At 37.0% G+C, this 16,623-nt stretch overlaps 1 pseudogene; it reads left to right on the top strand.

Annotated features, from left to right (window-relative positions):
* Window positions 1–11,670: 11,670 nt before the first annotated feature.
* On the top strand, window positions 11,671–13,422 carry LOC148909295 (uncharacterized; annotated as a pseudogene).
* Window positions 13,423–16,623: the final 3,201 nt, after the last annotated feature.

The raw sequence follows: 16,623 nt of genomic DNA, 5'->3' as shown, positions 1-16,623 counted from the left end.
TTTTTCAGAAACATTTTATATTTACTTTGAGTAGGTCAGTTAGAGAGTTTACTTTGGAACCATGGTATGGACCAGGAAGTGAAGATAAATGGCACATGTCATTAAGGTTGGACCTGCACTGTTTGATTAAGTAGGATTTGGGAAGTCCATCAGTAAATGTCAAATTGATATAAATCCTGTTCAACTTTGGACTTTTCTCCATTGGTCAAATTGTTATAACTTTTTCCCTTCTGACTACCATTCAAATCTAGCATGTGGGATTCTCCTGATATCCCATCCTTAATGAGTAAAGCCTCTATGTCTCCAAAGGAATTGGAAAATCAAAGTATTGTTTTTGCTTTACTTAGAAAGCAGTTCAGTGTTCTGCTCTTATTTTTTGTCGATGATTTAGCCACCCCTAATGATATGTTTTGTTTATTAGATTGTGGCAAATGAATGTCATATTTTTCTAGCCAGTCTCTTATCTGAAAATATAGGTTTTTGATTCAATGCACTCAATGAATAAATGGTCTGTTGTTTCCGGTTGAAGTGAACAAAAAGAACAAGAGGAAAAGTTCAAAATATTAAAACGATGAAGGTCTCGATTGAGATATAGTATATTGTTTAAAATTTTGTATTGAAACATTCTCAAATATGTATCTATAGTCGTGTTATAAATCCTATCGTATATCTTTCCACAGTCTAATTCTTCCTATTTTTAATTTTCTATATTTCATCATAATCTATAAATAATTTACATTCATTCATTTACATTGATTTTGATATCTATAATCGGGACTTTCCGATGATTAAATAAACAATTAATCTTTTTATTTTTATTTTTAAGATTATTTTCATTTAATAGTACCCTATTCTATTTGGGTAAAAATAGACAAATAAAAGGGGGGAGGGGGAGAAGTTGCTCTCTATTATACAATATTAATTTAGTCGTTGTGCATTGAGTCAATTGAGGTAATTAGGAAACAAAGCTGAGAAACGGTTTCCACTTATCACAACAAAAACGTAATTCTTCTCCAGACTTTTCAGTTTTGTAAATAAACTTAATATATATATATGAAAATAGTCGAGTGAAGGTTGAGTTTTATTACTCTTACAAAGCCAAATATAATACCTCGCTACGAGGAAAAGGAAATTTAGTGCCATTTTATGTTTTGAACAATTGGGTCTCAAGCCAAGTACAGTTTCAATTTTAAGATTTTCGTTTCTCAAAGTTACGTCCATTCTATCTAGCTTAGTTTTTAGATTGGCCCAGAAAGAAGACGTTATTTTGCACGGCCAGAAAAGATGAAGAATACTTTCAGATACTCCTTCACAAAATCTACATCTTTCGTTATCAGCTATTTTTATTTTATGTAAAAAAGCTCTTAGTTACTATTCTTCTATGTAGGAATTTAAACTGAAAATTAAATGCTTTTTGGCACTGGAATGGGTGTAGGTATGCCTTTTCCCAATTATAGGCATCAAGAGAGGGGCAATCCTTGCTCCATTTATTTTGACTTTTATATTGTATTGATATTTTTTGCTCAATAAGTTTATTGTAGGCGTGTTTACCAGGTGTTTTTGACTTCATAAATTGTTCCTTGAAACTATCACAAGCTTTTGAGAGAGTAATCCTTGAATTTAGGAGTTTTTTAAGAATAGAAGAAACACCAAAGAAAAAAAGGAAAGATTCGCTTTCTGGAAGTTGGAATTTCTGGGAGAATTTCAAGATGAATGACAGGTCTTGTGGTAGGTCTCGTGGTTCATCTGGCCGCAATTTCTGCCGGAATAGGTTTGCTGCTTGTGCCATCTGTTCTGGTTTCGGAAGGGCAGGGCGGGCAGGTCACCTAGGTCCTCTAGATAGACCTAAACAAATAAAAAAGACAATGATTAATTATCATTAATTGGCATTAATTATCTTGAACAACAAAAATATTTGTATAATTATATATAACTAGCGAGACCATTATATCATTTTATACACATTTCCATTGTTTCAGAAAAATAATGATCTGCTTTCCATCTCAGTAACTACAATAATGACCCCACCAGATGTATTTACCTCATAGACGATAGCTGATGAAGGCTTGAACAAGTTGTTGGATGCCATTTCTTTTATCTTTTTTTTTTTTTTGGCTTTAACCCCAACGTTTGCCCCGTTAGTGCCACTGTGATTGTGTGCACGGCCGAGTTTGAAGTGATCGGTGTGTTGGATGATGATGGCACTGCACTGGTCACCTGGTGGTCTGTGTGTGCACTACCAGTGGATGATGTCCTTCAGCGATCTTTTTACGTTGTAACGATGGCCAAGGCTGTCTTTGCCACGTTTCGAATCTCCCTTTACAATTTCGTAGGCAGTGTCTTCCATTGGAACCTCTTTAATTGTAGGCTCCGGTAGAGATGATTCTTTGATAACACGATCTGCACCACTAAATGAATATAATAAAATACGTGACCTAGCGTTGTGTGTGCTAATCTTGTTCATCTTGTGTCGCCAATTGAGCAACCGGTTCATCTGCAACGGCAGTGCTTTCTGCTTATGGATGTGAAGAATCATCAGCAGAAACCTGAGATAAAAGAAAAGGGTGAATTAACATAACATAACACAACATTACATGACACAGCTAGAATAAAATTTTAACACAACATAGGTAACATAGCATAACAGAAAATAAGAGTTAGTTGAGGCTAATAATATCTATAATAGTCATGATAACAATTTTACTAGCCATGCAATCACCACACATCCAATTGATTTCAGTGTCATCTTTCACAGCTTGCCTGTAACTTTTTCATGATACGCCAGTATCGCACTTGAGGTGCTGCCACCCGCCACAGACATCGCACTCCAATGTTTAGTGACGCCATGTTACAACATTTAGACATTTAAGAGCCGTTGTCTGAGAAAACCAGGCAGGGTCAACGGATGGGGGTCGGCCGATTTCCATAATATTTACAGCATGTGATACCTATCTGATATGATTAATAATGGTGGGATTTAAACAAATTCAGGGTCTTTCGTTTCCGAGATTGACCACCCCCCTCGTTTTTGATTCGAAAAGGCCAAAAAAACGCCTATAATTAGAGCAACTTTGAGGCATGAAAAATCATAATTCCCTATCGATTTTCCAAATGAAACTTTTCACACACGTTAAATGTGTCTATTGCAATGTGAAGATAGTTTCGAATTCTAATATTTTATATTGATAGTTAATTCAGGGACTTTCAAGTAGATAGTGGTTTATGCCCTCTTCAAGCTAACGTAATTTTAGCAATATTTGAATGCACTTTTCTCGTTCGTGCGGCAGTTTATTTTTAATCTTAAACCATATTCGGATGGCCCAATATCATCTAAATCAAAATCAAAAACAAATTGAAAGGGATCTATATTTATTGGAGATTTAGACGTTTTCTATTTCCCTATGGTTAATGACACGGCAAACGCTTGCCGCCAAAGTGTCTAGACGGTTTTCCTCATGTGATTAAACTGAATTCCACGATACAAATAAACATAGACGTAGATCAAACGAATAGGCCATATTTAGCACCTATTTAAAATTTGGAGGTTATATTTGAAATATTTTTTGGGGGTTTCGATGATAATAAATGACGCCAGTGGATTGCTTTAGTGACAGGCATATAATTACCACATAATTGAGAAACGTTTTGACTGTTGACACAAATTAATTAAAGTTTAAATTATTTATACTTATCGTCTACTCTAGAGTCATTTCTTACCGCATCCCAGAGCTCTTGTTCTTGACCAGGGCTTACAACTGTTAGTGCAGCTGAGATGGTCTCTTTTGCTTTTCGCTGGTAGTATTTTTTTCGAGTGGAAGATACATCATCCCATGTGTTTAAAGTAGATGAGATAGGACTAGTGCGATCACCGGTCAAACTCCTTATAGCTGAGTTTAAAGTTTGCCGTTTCTCTTGCTGTCGTTCAACTTCGTCAGACCAAATGCTGATCTCTTGTTCTGCGATGCTCTCTTGAGATGAATAGGAAAAAGTTTCATCTTTATCATTATCTGATGTTACTTCGGCGGCTGAAGAGGGCAAATCTCTTTCCAGAACGACATCGCCAGTCTAATATATAAACAAATTGGTTATTGATTCAACCCTGTACATTTTGTGTTGTGGTGCATAATTAACGAATTTACATAAATCTGATGTCAATTTGATTTTTTACAATAACAAAAACAACAAGAAAAACGATAAAAGCTTCTCGTCTTAGCAACCAAATCAGCCAAAGGAAAGAGATCGCGCTCGATAAAAACAGCTTTATCTGTCTGTCTTCTTATTGATGATAAAAATAGCCAATCAGAGAGCGAGAAATTTGAAAGTTATTGTAAAAATACCTCTTCATGTAGTGTTGCTTGTTCTCCACTTGTCCCTATACCCTGTATATTGTTGTGTGTTTTACGACATTTGTCACATAAAGCTAGTTCATGAGATAAAAAAAGAATGAATGGGAAAATGTACAAAAGTAGAGTGGGATAGGATAAGATGGGTTAAGGCGGTGTAGAATAGAAACGTTTGATGGTGTGAGGTATGATATACCGTATTTCATCTATTCCGCCCCCTAGGAGCGTATTTTTGTTTTTCAGTGCTTTTGGACTGGGGGCCTTATTGGAAGGGGGGCGCATTAGAGGAGCTTAATAAATTTTCCTGATCATTGGAATTTCATTGCGTTCAGCAATTCAACTAAATTCAATGTATATAATTTACCAAAACTAGTGTTATTATTAGTGTTATTAATATGAATGATGTATACACCGTGTTAAATAAAAATGTTACAGTAGAAAATACCACGCTTAGGGATGGGGGCTTATTGAATTATTGGTGCTTTTTTGGTCGCAACGACATATGTTGTTTTTTCGTGTCCAATAAGTGATTTGCCTCCCTTATATTATTGTTGTTATTGTTGTTATTGCTGCTGCTGCTGCTGCTGTTGTTGTTGTTGTTGTTATTGTTATTGTTATCGTTAATATTATTGTTATTGTCTTCCGAAGAGGTTTGTAAGAACGAAACGTAGTTTTTTTAAGCGGAAGTTTTTTAAGTTCTTTGTCTTTCTCGTGAAAGACAATAAAAGTGATATATCACAATAGATATGAAGATAATAACAAAGTCTTTCAAGGCCTCAGGGAAGAAAATATTAAAATAATGATGATGATGATATATGTCAACAATGATGACAACGATGATGATGATGGCGATAATGATAAGGTGATAGATCCTAGATAATATCTAAGATCTAATTGTATTATGATGAAGAAGTATAAGGAAATGTAAAAATTGGCCACAAAAACTACCTGTTCCTGCTGGAGTTACAACGCCATGAATGCTGAAAATTTCTCGGGACATTGTCATGTTCACTCGCCGTGGATTTGGAATTTGTTTTCGTTTACCTATGTGGCCTGGGTAGCCACACGTAAGGCGTTTTCGACCAGGCCAGTCCACTGTCAGCTCACGTCGATATTTAGGGCAAACTGTCATTCTGCTAACTTCTTGTGCAGGAAGGTCAAATTGCCCAGCTCTATTCAATATCAAATCTTTTTCGCTGATTGTGCCGCTACTTCGCCATCCTCTTTTAAGACTAATGCCGAGAGTAAGTAAGTGATCTGTCAGGTTTGCCTTACAAGCATCAATATGAAGTAGCAAAGAATCTGTACCAATAGCTTCACAAGGAGAATTTTCCACATAAAACGAGCAATTCATATTTCGCCAATATCGCTGATTTACTATTTCGAAACTGTATTTGGTTGTGACAGAAATATTCGGCAATTACAAGTAAAACAAATGCCGGTGGACGTCTGTGTCGAATTTGTAATTAGACGGCAAATTAGCATAAATTCGCCGCCCTGGATGTATACGACAAATTAAACCTCATTTAAACGTAAAATGAACATTTGCAAGGAGTGAACTGTAAGACCAATAAAAACATTTCAGTGGATTGTTTTTACATTAAGAAAAAATTGAAATAATCTGAGTGTTTAATTGTGTTAACTTATTGAAGCAACGTTCAAGTGATATCGTAAATGACCTGTCACTAAGGCAATCCACTGGCGTCATTTATTATCATCGAAACCCCCAAAAAATATTTCAAATATAACCTCCAAATTTTAAATAGGTGCTAAATATGGCCTATTCGTTTGATCTACGTCTATGTTTATTTGTATCGTGGAATTCAGTTTAATCACATGAGGAAAACCGTCTAGACACTTTGGCGGCAAGCGTTTGCCGTGTCATTAACCATAGGGAAATAGAAAACGTCTAAATCTCCAATAAATATAGATCCCTTTCAATTTGCTTTTGATTTTGATTTAGATGATATTGGGCCATCCGAATATGGTTTAAGATTAAAAAAAACTGCCGCACGAACGAGAAAAGTGCATTCAAATATTGCTAAAATTACGTTAGCTTGAAGAGGGCATAAACCACTATCTACTTGAAAGTCCCTGAATTAACTATCAATATAAAATATTAGCATTCGAAACTATCTTCACATTGCAATAGACACATTTAACGTGTGTGAAAAGTTTCATTTGGAAAATCGATAGGGAATTATGATTTTTCATGCCTCAAAGTTGCTCTAATTATAGGCGTTTTTTTGGCCTTTTCGAATCAAAAACGAGGGGGGTGGTCAATCTCGGAAACGAAAGACCCTGAATTTGTTTAAATCCCACCATTATTAATCATATCAGATAGGTATCACATGCTGTAAATATTATGGAAATCGGCCGACCCCCATCCGTTGACCCTGCCCGGTTTTCTCAGACAACGGCTCTTAAGACAACTATTGACAGTTGAATCCATGACGGAGAAATTGCTTGTAAGAAATCGTACTATAGCTCTTAAAATCGTTTTTTGCTCATTGAAACTCTGGGTAAACTAAAACATTTTCTTGCTTTATTCATACCATTGTGTGATTTGAATAGGATCGCAATACAATAAAAACGATTAACTTCACCCAAAATAGTGAATATTCAAGCGAAAGCTTAATAATTACATTTTTTCGAAACGCAAGCATCGTTGAAATCGCTCTATTGAAGTTCATCATTGTATATTACCTTTAAATCATTGTTGTCAACTTAGTTTCAATTCAGTCAGTCACTTTGTTTTGAGTTCAAATACTTATAGTTGCATGTTTGCCGGTTGTCAGCTGATAAACTTCGAAATTTGTCGTAAACCATTAAAAAACATAGCCACTTTTGTTTCTTATTGTTCAAACAATATTTATTACAAAAACTGGAAAACCACATTTGAATACAATAAAGAAAAAACCAATCCGAAAAAATTATCATCACTTACAATTACAATGTTGTGTACATCTCTCTTAATCTCTAACTCTCTCTCTCTCTCTCTCTCTCTCTCTCTCTCTCTCTCTCTCTCTCATACACATCCCTCACATTTCTTAATTGTTCACTGAAAGAAAAGTTCATTATTCATCAGCAACTTCCTCGATGACCTTCCTCTTCTTTCTTTTTAACGGTTTTCGCTCTTCGTTTTGTGATGGCGCGTCAGGCTGGAAATCCTTGGTAGAGGTCTCTGCATCTCTTGTTTCTACCTTCTTCATCGTTAACTAGTTTGTTAAAGTATCCTTGCTGGGCGTCACGTCTCCCCAATGGAAGTATTTGCATTTGTCTTCTAGGTTGAACCTACATGAAAAATACCCTCTTCCAGGTTTATTTTCGCTCCTGGACATAAAAAACCCTGCTGGTTGATGATGCTTGCATACGGGCTATCTTTGACGGTAATGGCCGTCTATTGTCTCTAATGTATCAACATACTCCTTAAGCCTTTCAGGAGCAATAAAAAACATTATATAAATTACAATTTAATAAATTATTTGCCTTTTCTGCTTTCAAACACTGTCAACCCTTGGTTAGGGTTACACAAGCAAATCAACTTGTCAAGGCTAACAATGTTTCCAAGTATTCAGTCAATTAGCTTACTTTGGCTTCGCTCGGTGGTTCCTCAGGGTCGAAAAGATAAAATCGTTCACACAACGACCCCTTAAATACAAAATACTACACAAAGCCTCTTCCAAAGAAGAAGGGGGGGAGGTGTTATAGCAGCTTACGCAATTTGGATTACACTCATTGTTTTCCTATCGTGGGAAGATACTTGAATTGTTTTTGAATCCATTCCTAAGGTGGAATCAAACCTTAATCTCACTTGAAAACCAAAAGCGAGGAGGGTGTGCTGAAGATTAATCTCAGTTATAGAAAATACTTAAGACGAGAAAACTTTTTTTGTTTGGTAGGGGAAAAAAGATAATTGATTGGATTAGATTAAACAACACCAAAAAGCTCTGTAATTTGGTGTGTTACATCATGTTAACACAAACTACATTTTCAGAAATATTTTCTCAAAATATCAGGACAGAAAAAATTAAATCAATTTCGTACTTTACTTGTTGTCTTTCATAGAATCATAATTACGTACCTTAAAGTTAATCTAATAGAATTATACTTATTGTTCTCACATCGTGAGGGGAACAAATTCGGCAAAAATCAAAGGAAAACTCAAAAGAACTGCTTTCATATCGAAGGAATATAAACAGTCAACTACATCGCTGCAAGAAAACCAAAAAAAAAAAAAAAAAAAAAAAGGATGGAAAATCTGAAATTTGAAATCGGTTAGTACAAATTAAACACAAACGTTTTCCCCCCTACGCCATGTCTCCCATGTAATCTCTCTCTCACTACATCTCAATTCGTAAAAATAAAAAAGTAGAGCTAAAAGAAAGTATTCCTGAACCAGTGTGCTCTGCCTTGGATAAAGAGTCACATTTGGGTGATATCAGCAAGCATAAGAAGAGAAAGTCAATGGAAATTACAATAGTACCATCTACATGTACAGGTAATTATAGCTACTCTAGGCACTAGTTTCTTATTGAGGGAACAAAATTGATAGAATCACAACACTTTTGTTTTTCTTTACACCACGATTTACAGCAAGGATCAGCCAGGGGATCAAATAAAAGAAAAGCACCTACGTGCCTAACATATGGAGCCCCCAGAAAGGGACATAAGAGAGGACAGTACCAAACTGACTAGTAGTTTACTCTCTGAAGTTTATTCTTAGTTTTTACTATGTTGTAAGCAATAGTTATCATACTATACCTCTGAATCGTTCTGTTCCTCTTCATCTTCTTCTCCTTCTTTGAAGCCTTTATATTCTCCATCTTCAGAGGGAAATCGAGCTCTAATAGCGTTGTACGCATAGTATGGTAGGGGAAGCGGCTTTGAATTTCCAAGATATTCCCAAACCAGTGGGGTGAAATGCCGATATGATACGGATCTCAGAAACCTATGTGAATATTATATTTCTTTAAGCATTAAAGAGTAAATCAATCGATTACCGGAGACGTGTACGAAATCACAAATAAATAAATACAAAATTGACTTGATTAGCACTTACTGAGACATAGTAGCACGTCCTTGTTCATAAAAGGAAGCATAACGCTGGTTCTTGCGCGTTCTCAACCCTACAGCAGCGATTTCCAGTACCCACTCATCGAGGCAGCCAGAACTAAAACCAGGTTGAGCGGTGATACACGAAGGAGGCTCTCCAGGACCTTCTTCGACCAACTGCTTCATCGGTCAATATCGGCGCAGCAAAAACACTCCTCCGGCTTTGTGACGAGGTCCAAGCAACAACGAGTACACTTGCACCTACAATTGCTATAGAAACTAAGTTAGTAAGTTTTGAGAATGTAGAATACTATAAATTGCTATCTACAATATGGAAACTTTTTGACATACCATGAGCGAACTTCCACCTCTTCTTCAAAGCGTTTGTTCAACATAGTAAGTTGCTCTTCTTCTTCTGTTACTTCACGTTGATATTTCAACTAAATTTTACTAGTTTAGAAGACGCTTGTTGAGTAAGTGACGTCACAAGAAGAAACCGCTGACGCAAATTTGCGGGCTCGGCAGGCGACAACGAAGCAATGGCGACCAGCGATTTTTCATGAGTTTTAAGTTGAAAATTTAACCGTTTTCTTTCTAAATCGACGAAATTTCCGTGAAATAAGAAAATTCAGGTTATATATCACCACCTGGGTTGAAGAAATGGGCGTTTAAAATTGACGAATTTTCGTACTAGTCCCCCTTTAACTACAAAGCTATCCGTATTCACTTATCTGATCTTGAAGAAACTCAAGCCATAGTCATAGCGATAGCATTGCAGTCAAGCGTTTGACATTCGAAGCCGGAATCCTGCGAAATGTTTGAGAAAATATATCCAGAGCGAGAAATTCACAGCTACAAGAAGCATGAGATAAGGGCAACGGTTTTTGCACGTGTTCACGTGAATATTCACGCCAGTCCCAATAGGAAATATAGAAACCCTTTTGATTGACGTCCACCAAAACTCAATCTTTCGTTTATGATGAAGGTCTAATTGGTCGCGTGTGAATGGGAATCGTAGTAATTTATAAGCACTAACCCCAGATTGCCCCAAGTTTAGATAGTTGAGCACAGTTTGCCAAGAATCATCTAGTAGTTTGGTTTTCAGCCTAACTAGAGGTTGCACACAGTCAGGAACCCTGATTGCCATGGCTTGCTTTCTCAAGACATCCTCATCCAGGAGCTATATTAAACACTCTTTCTCTTTGTATTTCGTAGAGGTTATTAAGAAGGCCGTGGAGAACTGCTGTTCACTGAAGATTTTTACATCTTTCACATCATACAGCGCTGCAAATCCCAAAATACTTCCAAGAGTATTGAGATTAAAAAAAAAACTCTTTTAGGTTTTTGATTGTTTCATTGTGTTGTTTTGCAATCGCTTCTTCACCGTCGGCCCTATCGAAGGGTCATCAGCAATTTCTGTTAAGTTTATGTCCTGGTATGTCAGGCTTTGTGATCCAGGCGTAGGAGGAGGAGTGCAAAATAATACAGCGGCTTTTTTGATTGAAAAGACTTTAAATGGGACTCTCGCTTGTGGATTCTTACAGTCTTAATAATAATAATAATAATTTATTGACTTATATTGCGCTGCTTCAATAAAATTATCAGCAGCGCATTACAATATATATGGTATAAAATAAATCTAATCAAATTCACTAAAATTATAATATAAATAAATATTGTAATCACAATCGAAATTATATATAATAAAATATATATATATATATACACATATACACACACACTCATATATATACATACATATATTATAATATTAGGAACTAATCTAAACAAAATATATGGCAAGCCGAATGTAGCAATATTCAATTCAGCTCGTTTATTCAACGTTCAACCATATTTATTCAACGTTCAACCATATTTATTCAACGTTCAACCATATTTATTCAACGTTCAACCCCTTATTCAACGTTCAACCCCTTATTCAACGTTCAACCCCTTATTCAACGTTCAACCCCTTATTCAACGTTCAACCCCTTATAATTCAACGTTCAACCCCTTATTCAACGTTCAACCATATTCATTCAACGTTCAACCATATTCATTCAACGTTCAACCATATTTATTCAACGTTCAACCCCTTATTCAACGTTCAACCATATTTATTCAACGTTCAACCATATTCATTCAACGTTCAACCCCTTATTCAACGTTCAACCATATTTATTCAACGTTCAACCACCCCTCCCCAATCCCCTCCCCAAGGTTAACTCGTTCCCGGTTTCCTCTCGGCCCGACTACAACAGCCTCGGGCAGAGGGGAGCCTAGGAACAAGGTTGAAGGCGACCTGGCCTAAAACAGAGCCCAGTGGTCTAGAATATGGCGGATACCGATCAAAAAGTCGATCTTGAGAAAGAGGTTCCAAGATGTTTAATCTCTATTCTCGAGAAAACAAAGGAAATTAGTCAGCAGCCATTTGATAGAGAGATTGCCGAAGCACATAGTGTTGTACTTGACATGGCTGTTTGTTTGACCAGGACACTGTGTGATTGCTTCAGCGTGGATCCAAGTGATAGAAATGAACTCGAGTTGTTGTCAAAATATCTAACAGATGTGTTGAATTCTTGGTCACATTACATCAATATGGGATCTGTCACGCCTACAACTGTTGCTGGGCAAATGGCGGCCACCAAGACTTTGCTCTCTAAAACCTGGTAGGCCTTCGTATGATATTTCTTGTGAAACCCTTGAAGAACTTCGTGCACTAGGATTCAGTTGGACCAAGATTGCAGAATATTTAGGCGTTTCAAGATGGACAATATACAGAAGAGTAGAAGAATTTCATTTACAAGATATGAAAGGCTTTAGTGACTTGTCTGACGAAATACTGGATGATATAGTTAAAACATATTTGTCAACTCATGGATCAGCCACTGGCCAGGGTTACGTTGCTGGCTACGTAAAGTCACTTGGCTACAGAATTCAAAGGCAAAGAATAAGAGAAAGTATGGCTAGAATGGATCCTAAAAACACTGTCTTGAGATGGGGTGCCTTGGTGTCTCGAAGAACTTATCAAGTGCCATGGCCAAACTCTCTATGGCATCTTGATGGGCACCATTCGTTGATTCGTTGATTCGTTGGAAACTAGTAATTCATGGATGCATCGATGGATTTTCCAGAAGAATAATGTATTTAAGTTGCAATTCAAACAACCTTTCAGAAACTGTTCTTGAACTCTTTTTAAATGCAATTAATTCTGATGGTGATCTCTGGCCATCAAGAATCAGAGTGGATCAAGGTGTAGAGAATGTCCTTGTATGCGATGCCATGGTGAAAGCTAGAGGTGAAGGAAGAGGAAGTTTTATAGCAGGTCCCTCAACTCACAATCAGCGCATTGAAAGGTTGTGGCGAGATGTTTTCAGATGTGTTTGCCATCTGTATTACTACACCTTTTATGCCATGGAATCCACTGGAATACTCCAAGTAAATGAAGCTGTCCATCTTTTTGCTCTACACTTGGTATTTATCCCCAGAATAAATAAGGCAATGAATGAATTTATGAAGGCTTTTAATCACCACAGAGTACGTACAGAGAGAAACTGGTCCCCCATCCAGATGTGGACAAATGGAATGATGCATGCCAATAATCCATTAGCGCATGGATTGGTGGATGAAGAGCCAGATGATCTAGCCATGTATGGATACGATGCCCAAGGTCCATCACGTTCCAGACAGGAAAATAATGTGATAGTTGAGCCAATAGATCTTGATAATGAAGAATTAATAAAGGCATACGTTTTGGATAGGATTGATCCACTGAAGGAATCAAGTGAACTGGGAGTAGACATATATTGTCAGGTTTTAAGTCTCACTCAAGAGATAATTGAAGAAATGAAATGAGTATGCTATGAATAAAGATTAAAGTCACGAACCCCATGATTTCGATATGAATCTAATGGACTTTATGATGTAGGAGACCCTTGTTCTATTGTTTTCTTATATATATTTGACATAGTAGTACACCATAGCAAGCCATATTGCTAGTCTCCATTAAAAATTTAGATTGTGATATTGAGTCTGAGAGCTTTAATTTTTCATACAACACAACCAAATTGATTCACCTGTAGTTTGTGAATTTATGCATAAAAAATAAAAAATTTCATAATTAACATCTCAGTAATCCAGGGTCTGCTGTAAGGAAGTTTTTTTTCTTCTAATTTCTCTTCTGTGTATTAATACTTTCATCCCCCCGAGTTCAGTTCCCCCTCCACCATCAACAAAAATCAATTTCTAAATAATATAATTTGATCATTAATTTTTTGGGTTCTGAACCTGTCATGAAAACTAAATACTCAGGAAGTGCCAAGACTGAATACAGGTTGTAAATTTTGGTCTTAATAAGCTGCAGGTTTAATACTAGAAATAATTGTAATAGTTTTCAACTGCATATTAAGTTGTTTTGAAATGCACATATGAATTGGTTGTAGAAAAGCCATGGCTTTAAATTGATCCTGGAATTGTTACTCTGCCTTGAATAACAAATTTTGATGTGTTTTAGAAATCACCCTTACACCCACCCTAGTTTCACATAATTTTCCTAAAAATGTAAAGCTGAAATCCTTAACAAAAAGGGGGTGCTAATTATTATTAATCCCATATCCCAACCAAAAACTGTTTATTCCAATCCCAGTTCAAATCCAACAATCTCGGCCAGTTTTACTCAATCCTCAATTTCATTTTCCTATTGTTCTTTGGTTCAAATATCCCAGTCCCATTACATGAAATCCCTTTTCCCAGGTGGCTCTAAGAAATGAAATCCCAGCTATTAGCAACCTAAGAATTGACATACCAGTAATTTCTTCAAAAATTAAAAGGAAATAACAAATAGATTTTTCAATAGCAATAATAGTTTCAATATAACAGTGCATCTTTTAGAGCTATGTATATCATAGTTAATTTTCTTTCATAAATATCTTCAACATTTTTAGAAAAATAAACAGTAACAACTTTTTGGTTTTAGCTTATATGTGGAAATTGTTTAAAGCAACACCAATATATCTCTTCGGAAAATTTAGAACACAAAAAATCAAACATTCAAGTTTACATTTCTGTGCTTTGCTTTTGGCAATCATTAAAATATCAGAAGAAAATAAATTTCATCATTGTATTCTTGTCCTAGTTTTTTTCAATTGTGAATGAATCTCTTTAGGTTGTTCATGATTTATGTAACATTGAGGCAGGAGTTTCTTATACTCAAGTAGTATAGGGAATGGGGGTTCCAGCGCAATCTCAACACGGGCAAGACCCGTGTCAAAAATCCACCTACGGAAACAACCCACTCCAAGTGTGGTTGGGGGCAACAGCGCAAATATGTTAGTCTATATATGGAGTGCGAAGAATGTAAGAGAACTTTTAAGAAAGAAGCGGATTTGAAAAAGCATTTGAAAATGAAGACGAAGTGTATGAGCAGTTATGATTGTGGATGTGGTAAGAAGTTTGAGACTAAGGTTAAATTGTTTTGGCATTGTCAGGACTGTGAGTACGACTACGACGACTTAAAAAGTGCTTGGTATTAGGTATAAAATATTTCCTATTATATAGATGGAATCCCAAAGCAACTTCAGCACGGTGTCAATACCCGGTAACGGTGAGATTGACGTTAGACAGTTTTGGCGTCAGTCAGAAAGGAAGGTTAAAAGGACTCTCCGAAAAGGTATAGAAGAATTAGGAGCCCTGAAAGCGAGCATAATGGTAGAAGTAAGTTTGTCAAAAGACGAGGTAATGACGACAGCAATGTTGCGATCAAAGTCGTTAGTGATATTAGAATCCACGAATCTGGATAGGTCACTCAGTGAAGCCTTAGAAGCAATAATGGAGTCGCTGTCTAACTACACGAAAGAAGGATCGGGTTGGACAGTAGAGGAGGTTGAAGGAATAGAGATAAGTATGGCCAGGTACGTACCCATACGAGGGGGGAGTTACGTACCGCTACCAACGTGGGTAGAAAGGAAGAAGGCTATTGTAAACGTGAAGAATGAAGACAATCGATGCTTTATGTGGGCAATCAGGTCTGCACTGTATCCAGCAGAGAAGGATCCCTGTAGGACAAGTAAGTATCCCACAGATGATTTAGAGTGGGATGGTGTGGAATTTCCCATGCAGTTGATAGACATCCCCATATTTGAGGAAATAAACGATCTAGCAATTAACGTTTACGGAGTCAGAGAGCAGACGATAGTACCGTTAGTTCTGTCAAAAAGTAAAGGAGAGCGCGTACATTTATTCTACCACGGCGGACACTACTCATGGGTTAAACACATTAGCAGACTATTCTACAGACATACTAAGCACAAAGGTAAAAAGTACTTCTGCGACTGCTGCTTGCTGTCATTTACATCCTTAAATACCCTAAAGAAACACGATGAGATCTGCCGCGGAGTCGAAGAAGTGGCGCAACGGATCCAGATGCCCACCAACAAAGAGCTTTCATACGCAGACCATCAAAAGCAGATGCAAGTGCCTTACGTGATATATGCAGACTTCGAAGCGTTGATAACTAAGGAAGAGCAGAAACGTGGCGCCACGAATAAGGTAGGATTACACGAGATCTGCTCCTTTGGTTACATAGTAGTCAGATCAGACGGTAAAGCAAACCCTCCTGTGATTTACCGAGGTAAGAACGCAGCTAATGAGTTTCTAGAAGCATTGCGAGAAGAGGAGGGAGAGATTAGAGAACAATTAAGATGTCCAAAGAAGATGGAATTTACCAAAGAGAACCAGGAGGCTTTTAACAAGGCAAAAAAATGCTACATTTGCCAACATACGCTTCTTCAGTTTGGAAGACGAGCCAAGAAAGCGTGGGATGAAGATGGAAAGTATCTAGGAGAAGCTCATTTTAAATGCGGGAAGTATGCTAAGAAAGGTGAGAAGCCGGGAAAGCCCTCCACGCACTGCATTCACTGCCACAAAGCATTTGTTGAGGATTTCTATGTGGATAAGGTTAGGGATCACTGCCACATCACGGGTAAATACAGAGGAGCGGCTCATTGGAAATGCAATATAAACTTCAAAGTAAATCCAGACATGGAGATTCCGGTGTTCTTTCACAACCTCCGCGGTTACGACTCCCATTTGCTACTACAAGGAACAGACGGCTCCGACGTCAAATGCATACCCAATAACAAAGAGCGCTACATGTCCGTAACTGTGGGTAAGCTAAAGTTCTTAGATTCGCAGCAGTTTATGGCGGACTCCTTAGCAAACCTCGTAA

The sequence above is a fragment of the Actinia tenebrosa genome, unplaced genomic scaffold (assembly GCF_029948245.1).
Source record: "Actinia tenebrosa isolate PJP-AT-01 unplaced genomic scaffold, QUT_ActTen_1.0 PGA_scaffold2__45_contigs__length_23673736, whole genome shotgun sequence".
NCBI lineage: Eukaryota > Metazoa > Cnidaria > Anthozoa > Actiniaria > Actiniidae > Actinia > Actinia tenebrosa.
This window is presented reverse-complemented; position numbering and strand designations above follow the sequence as displayed.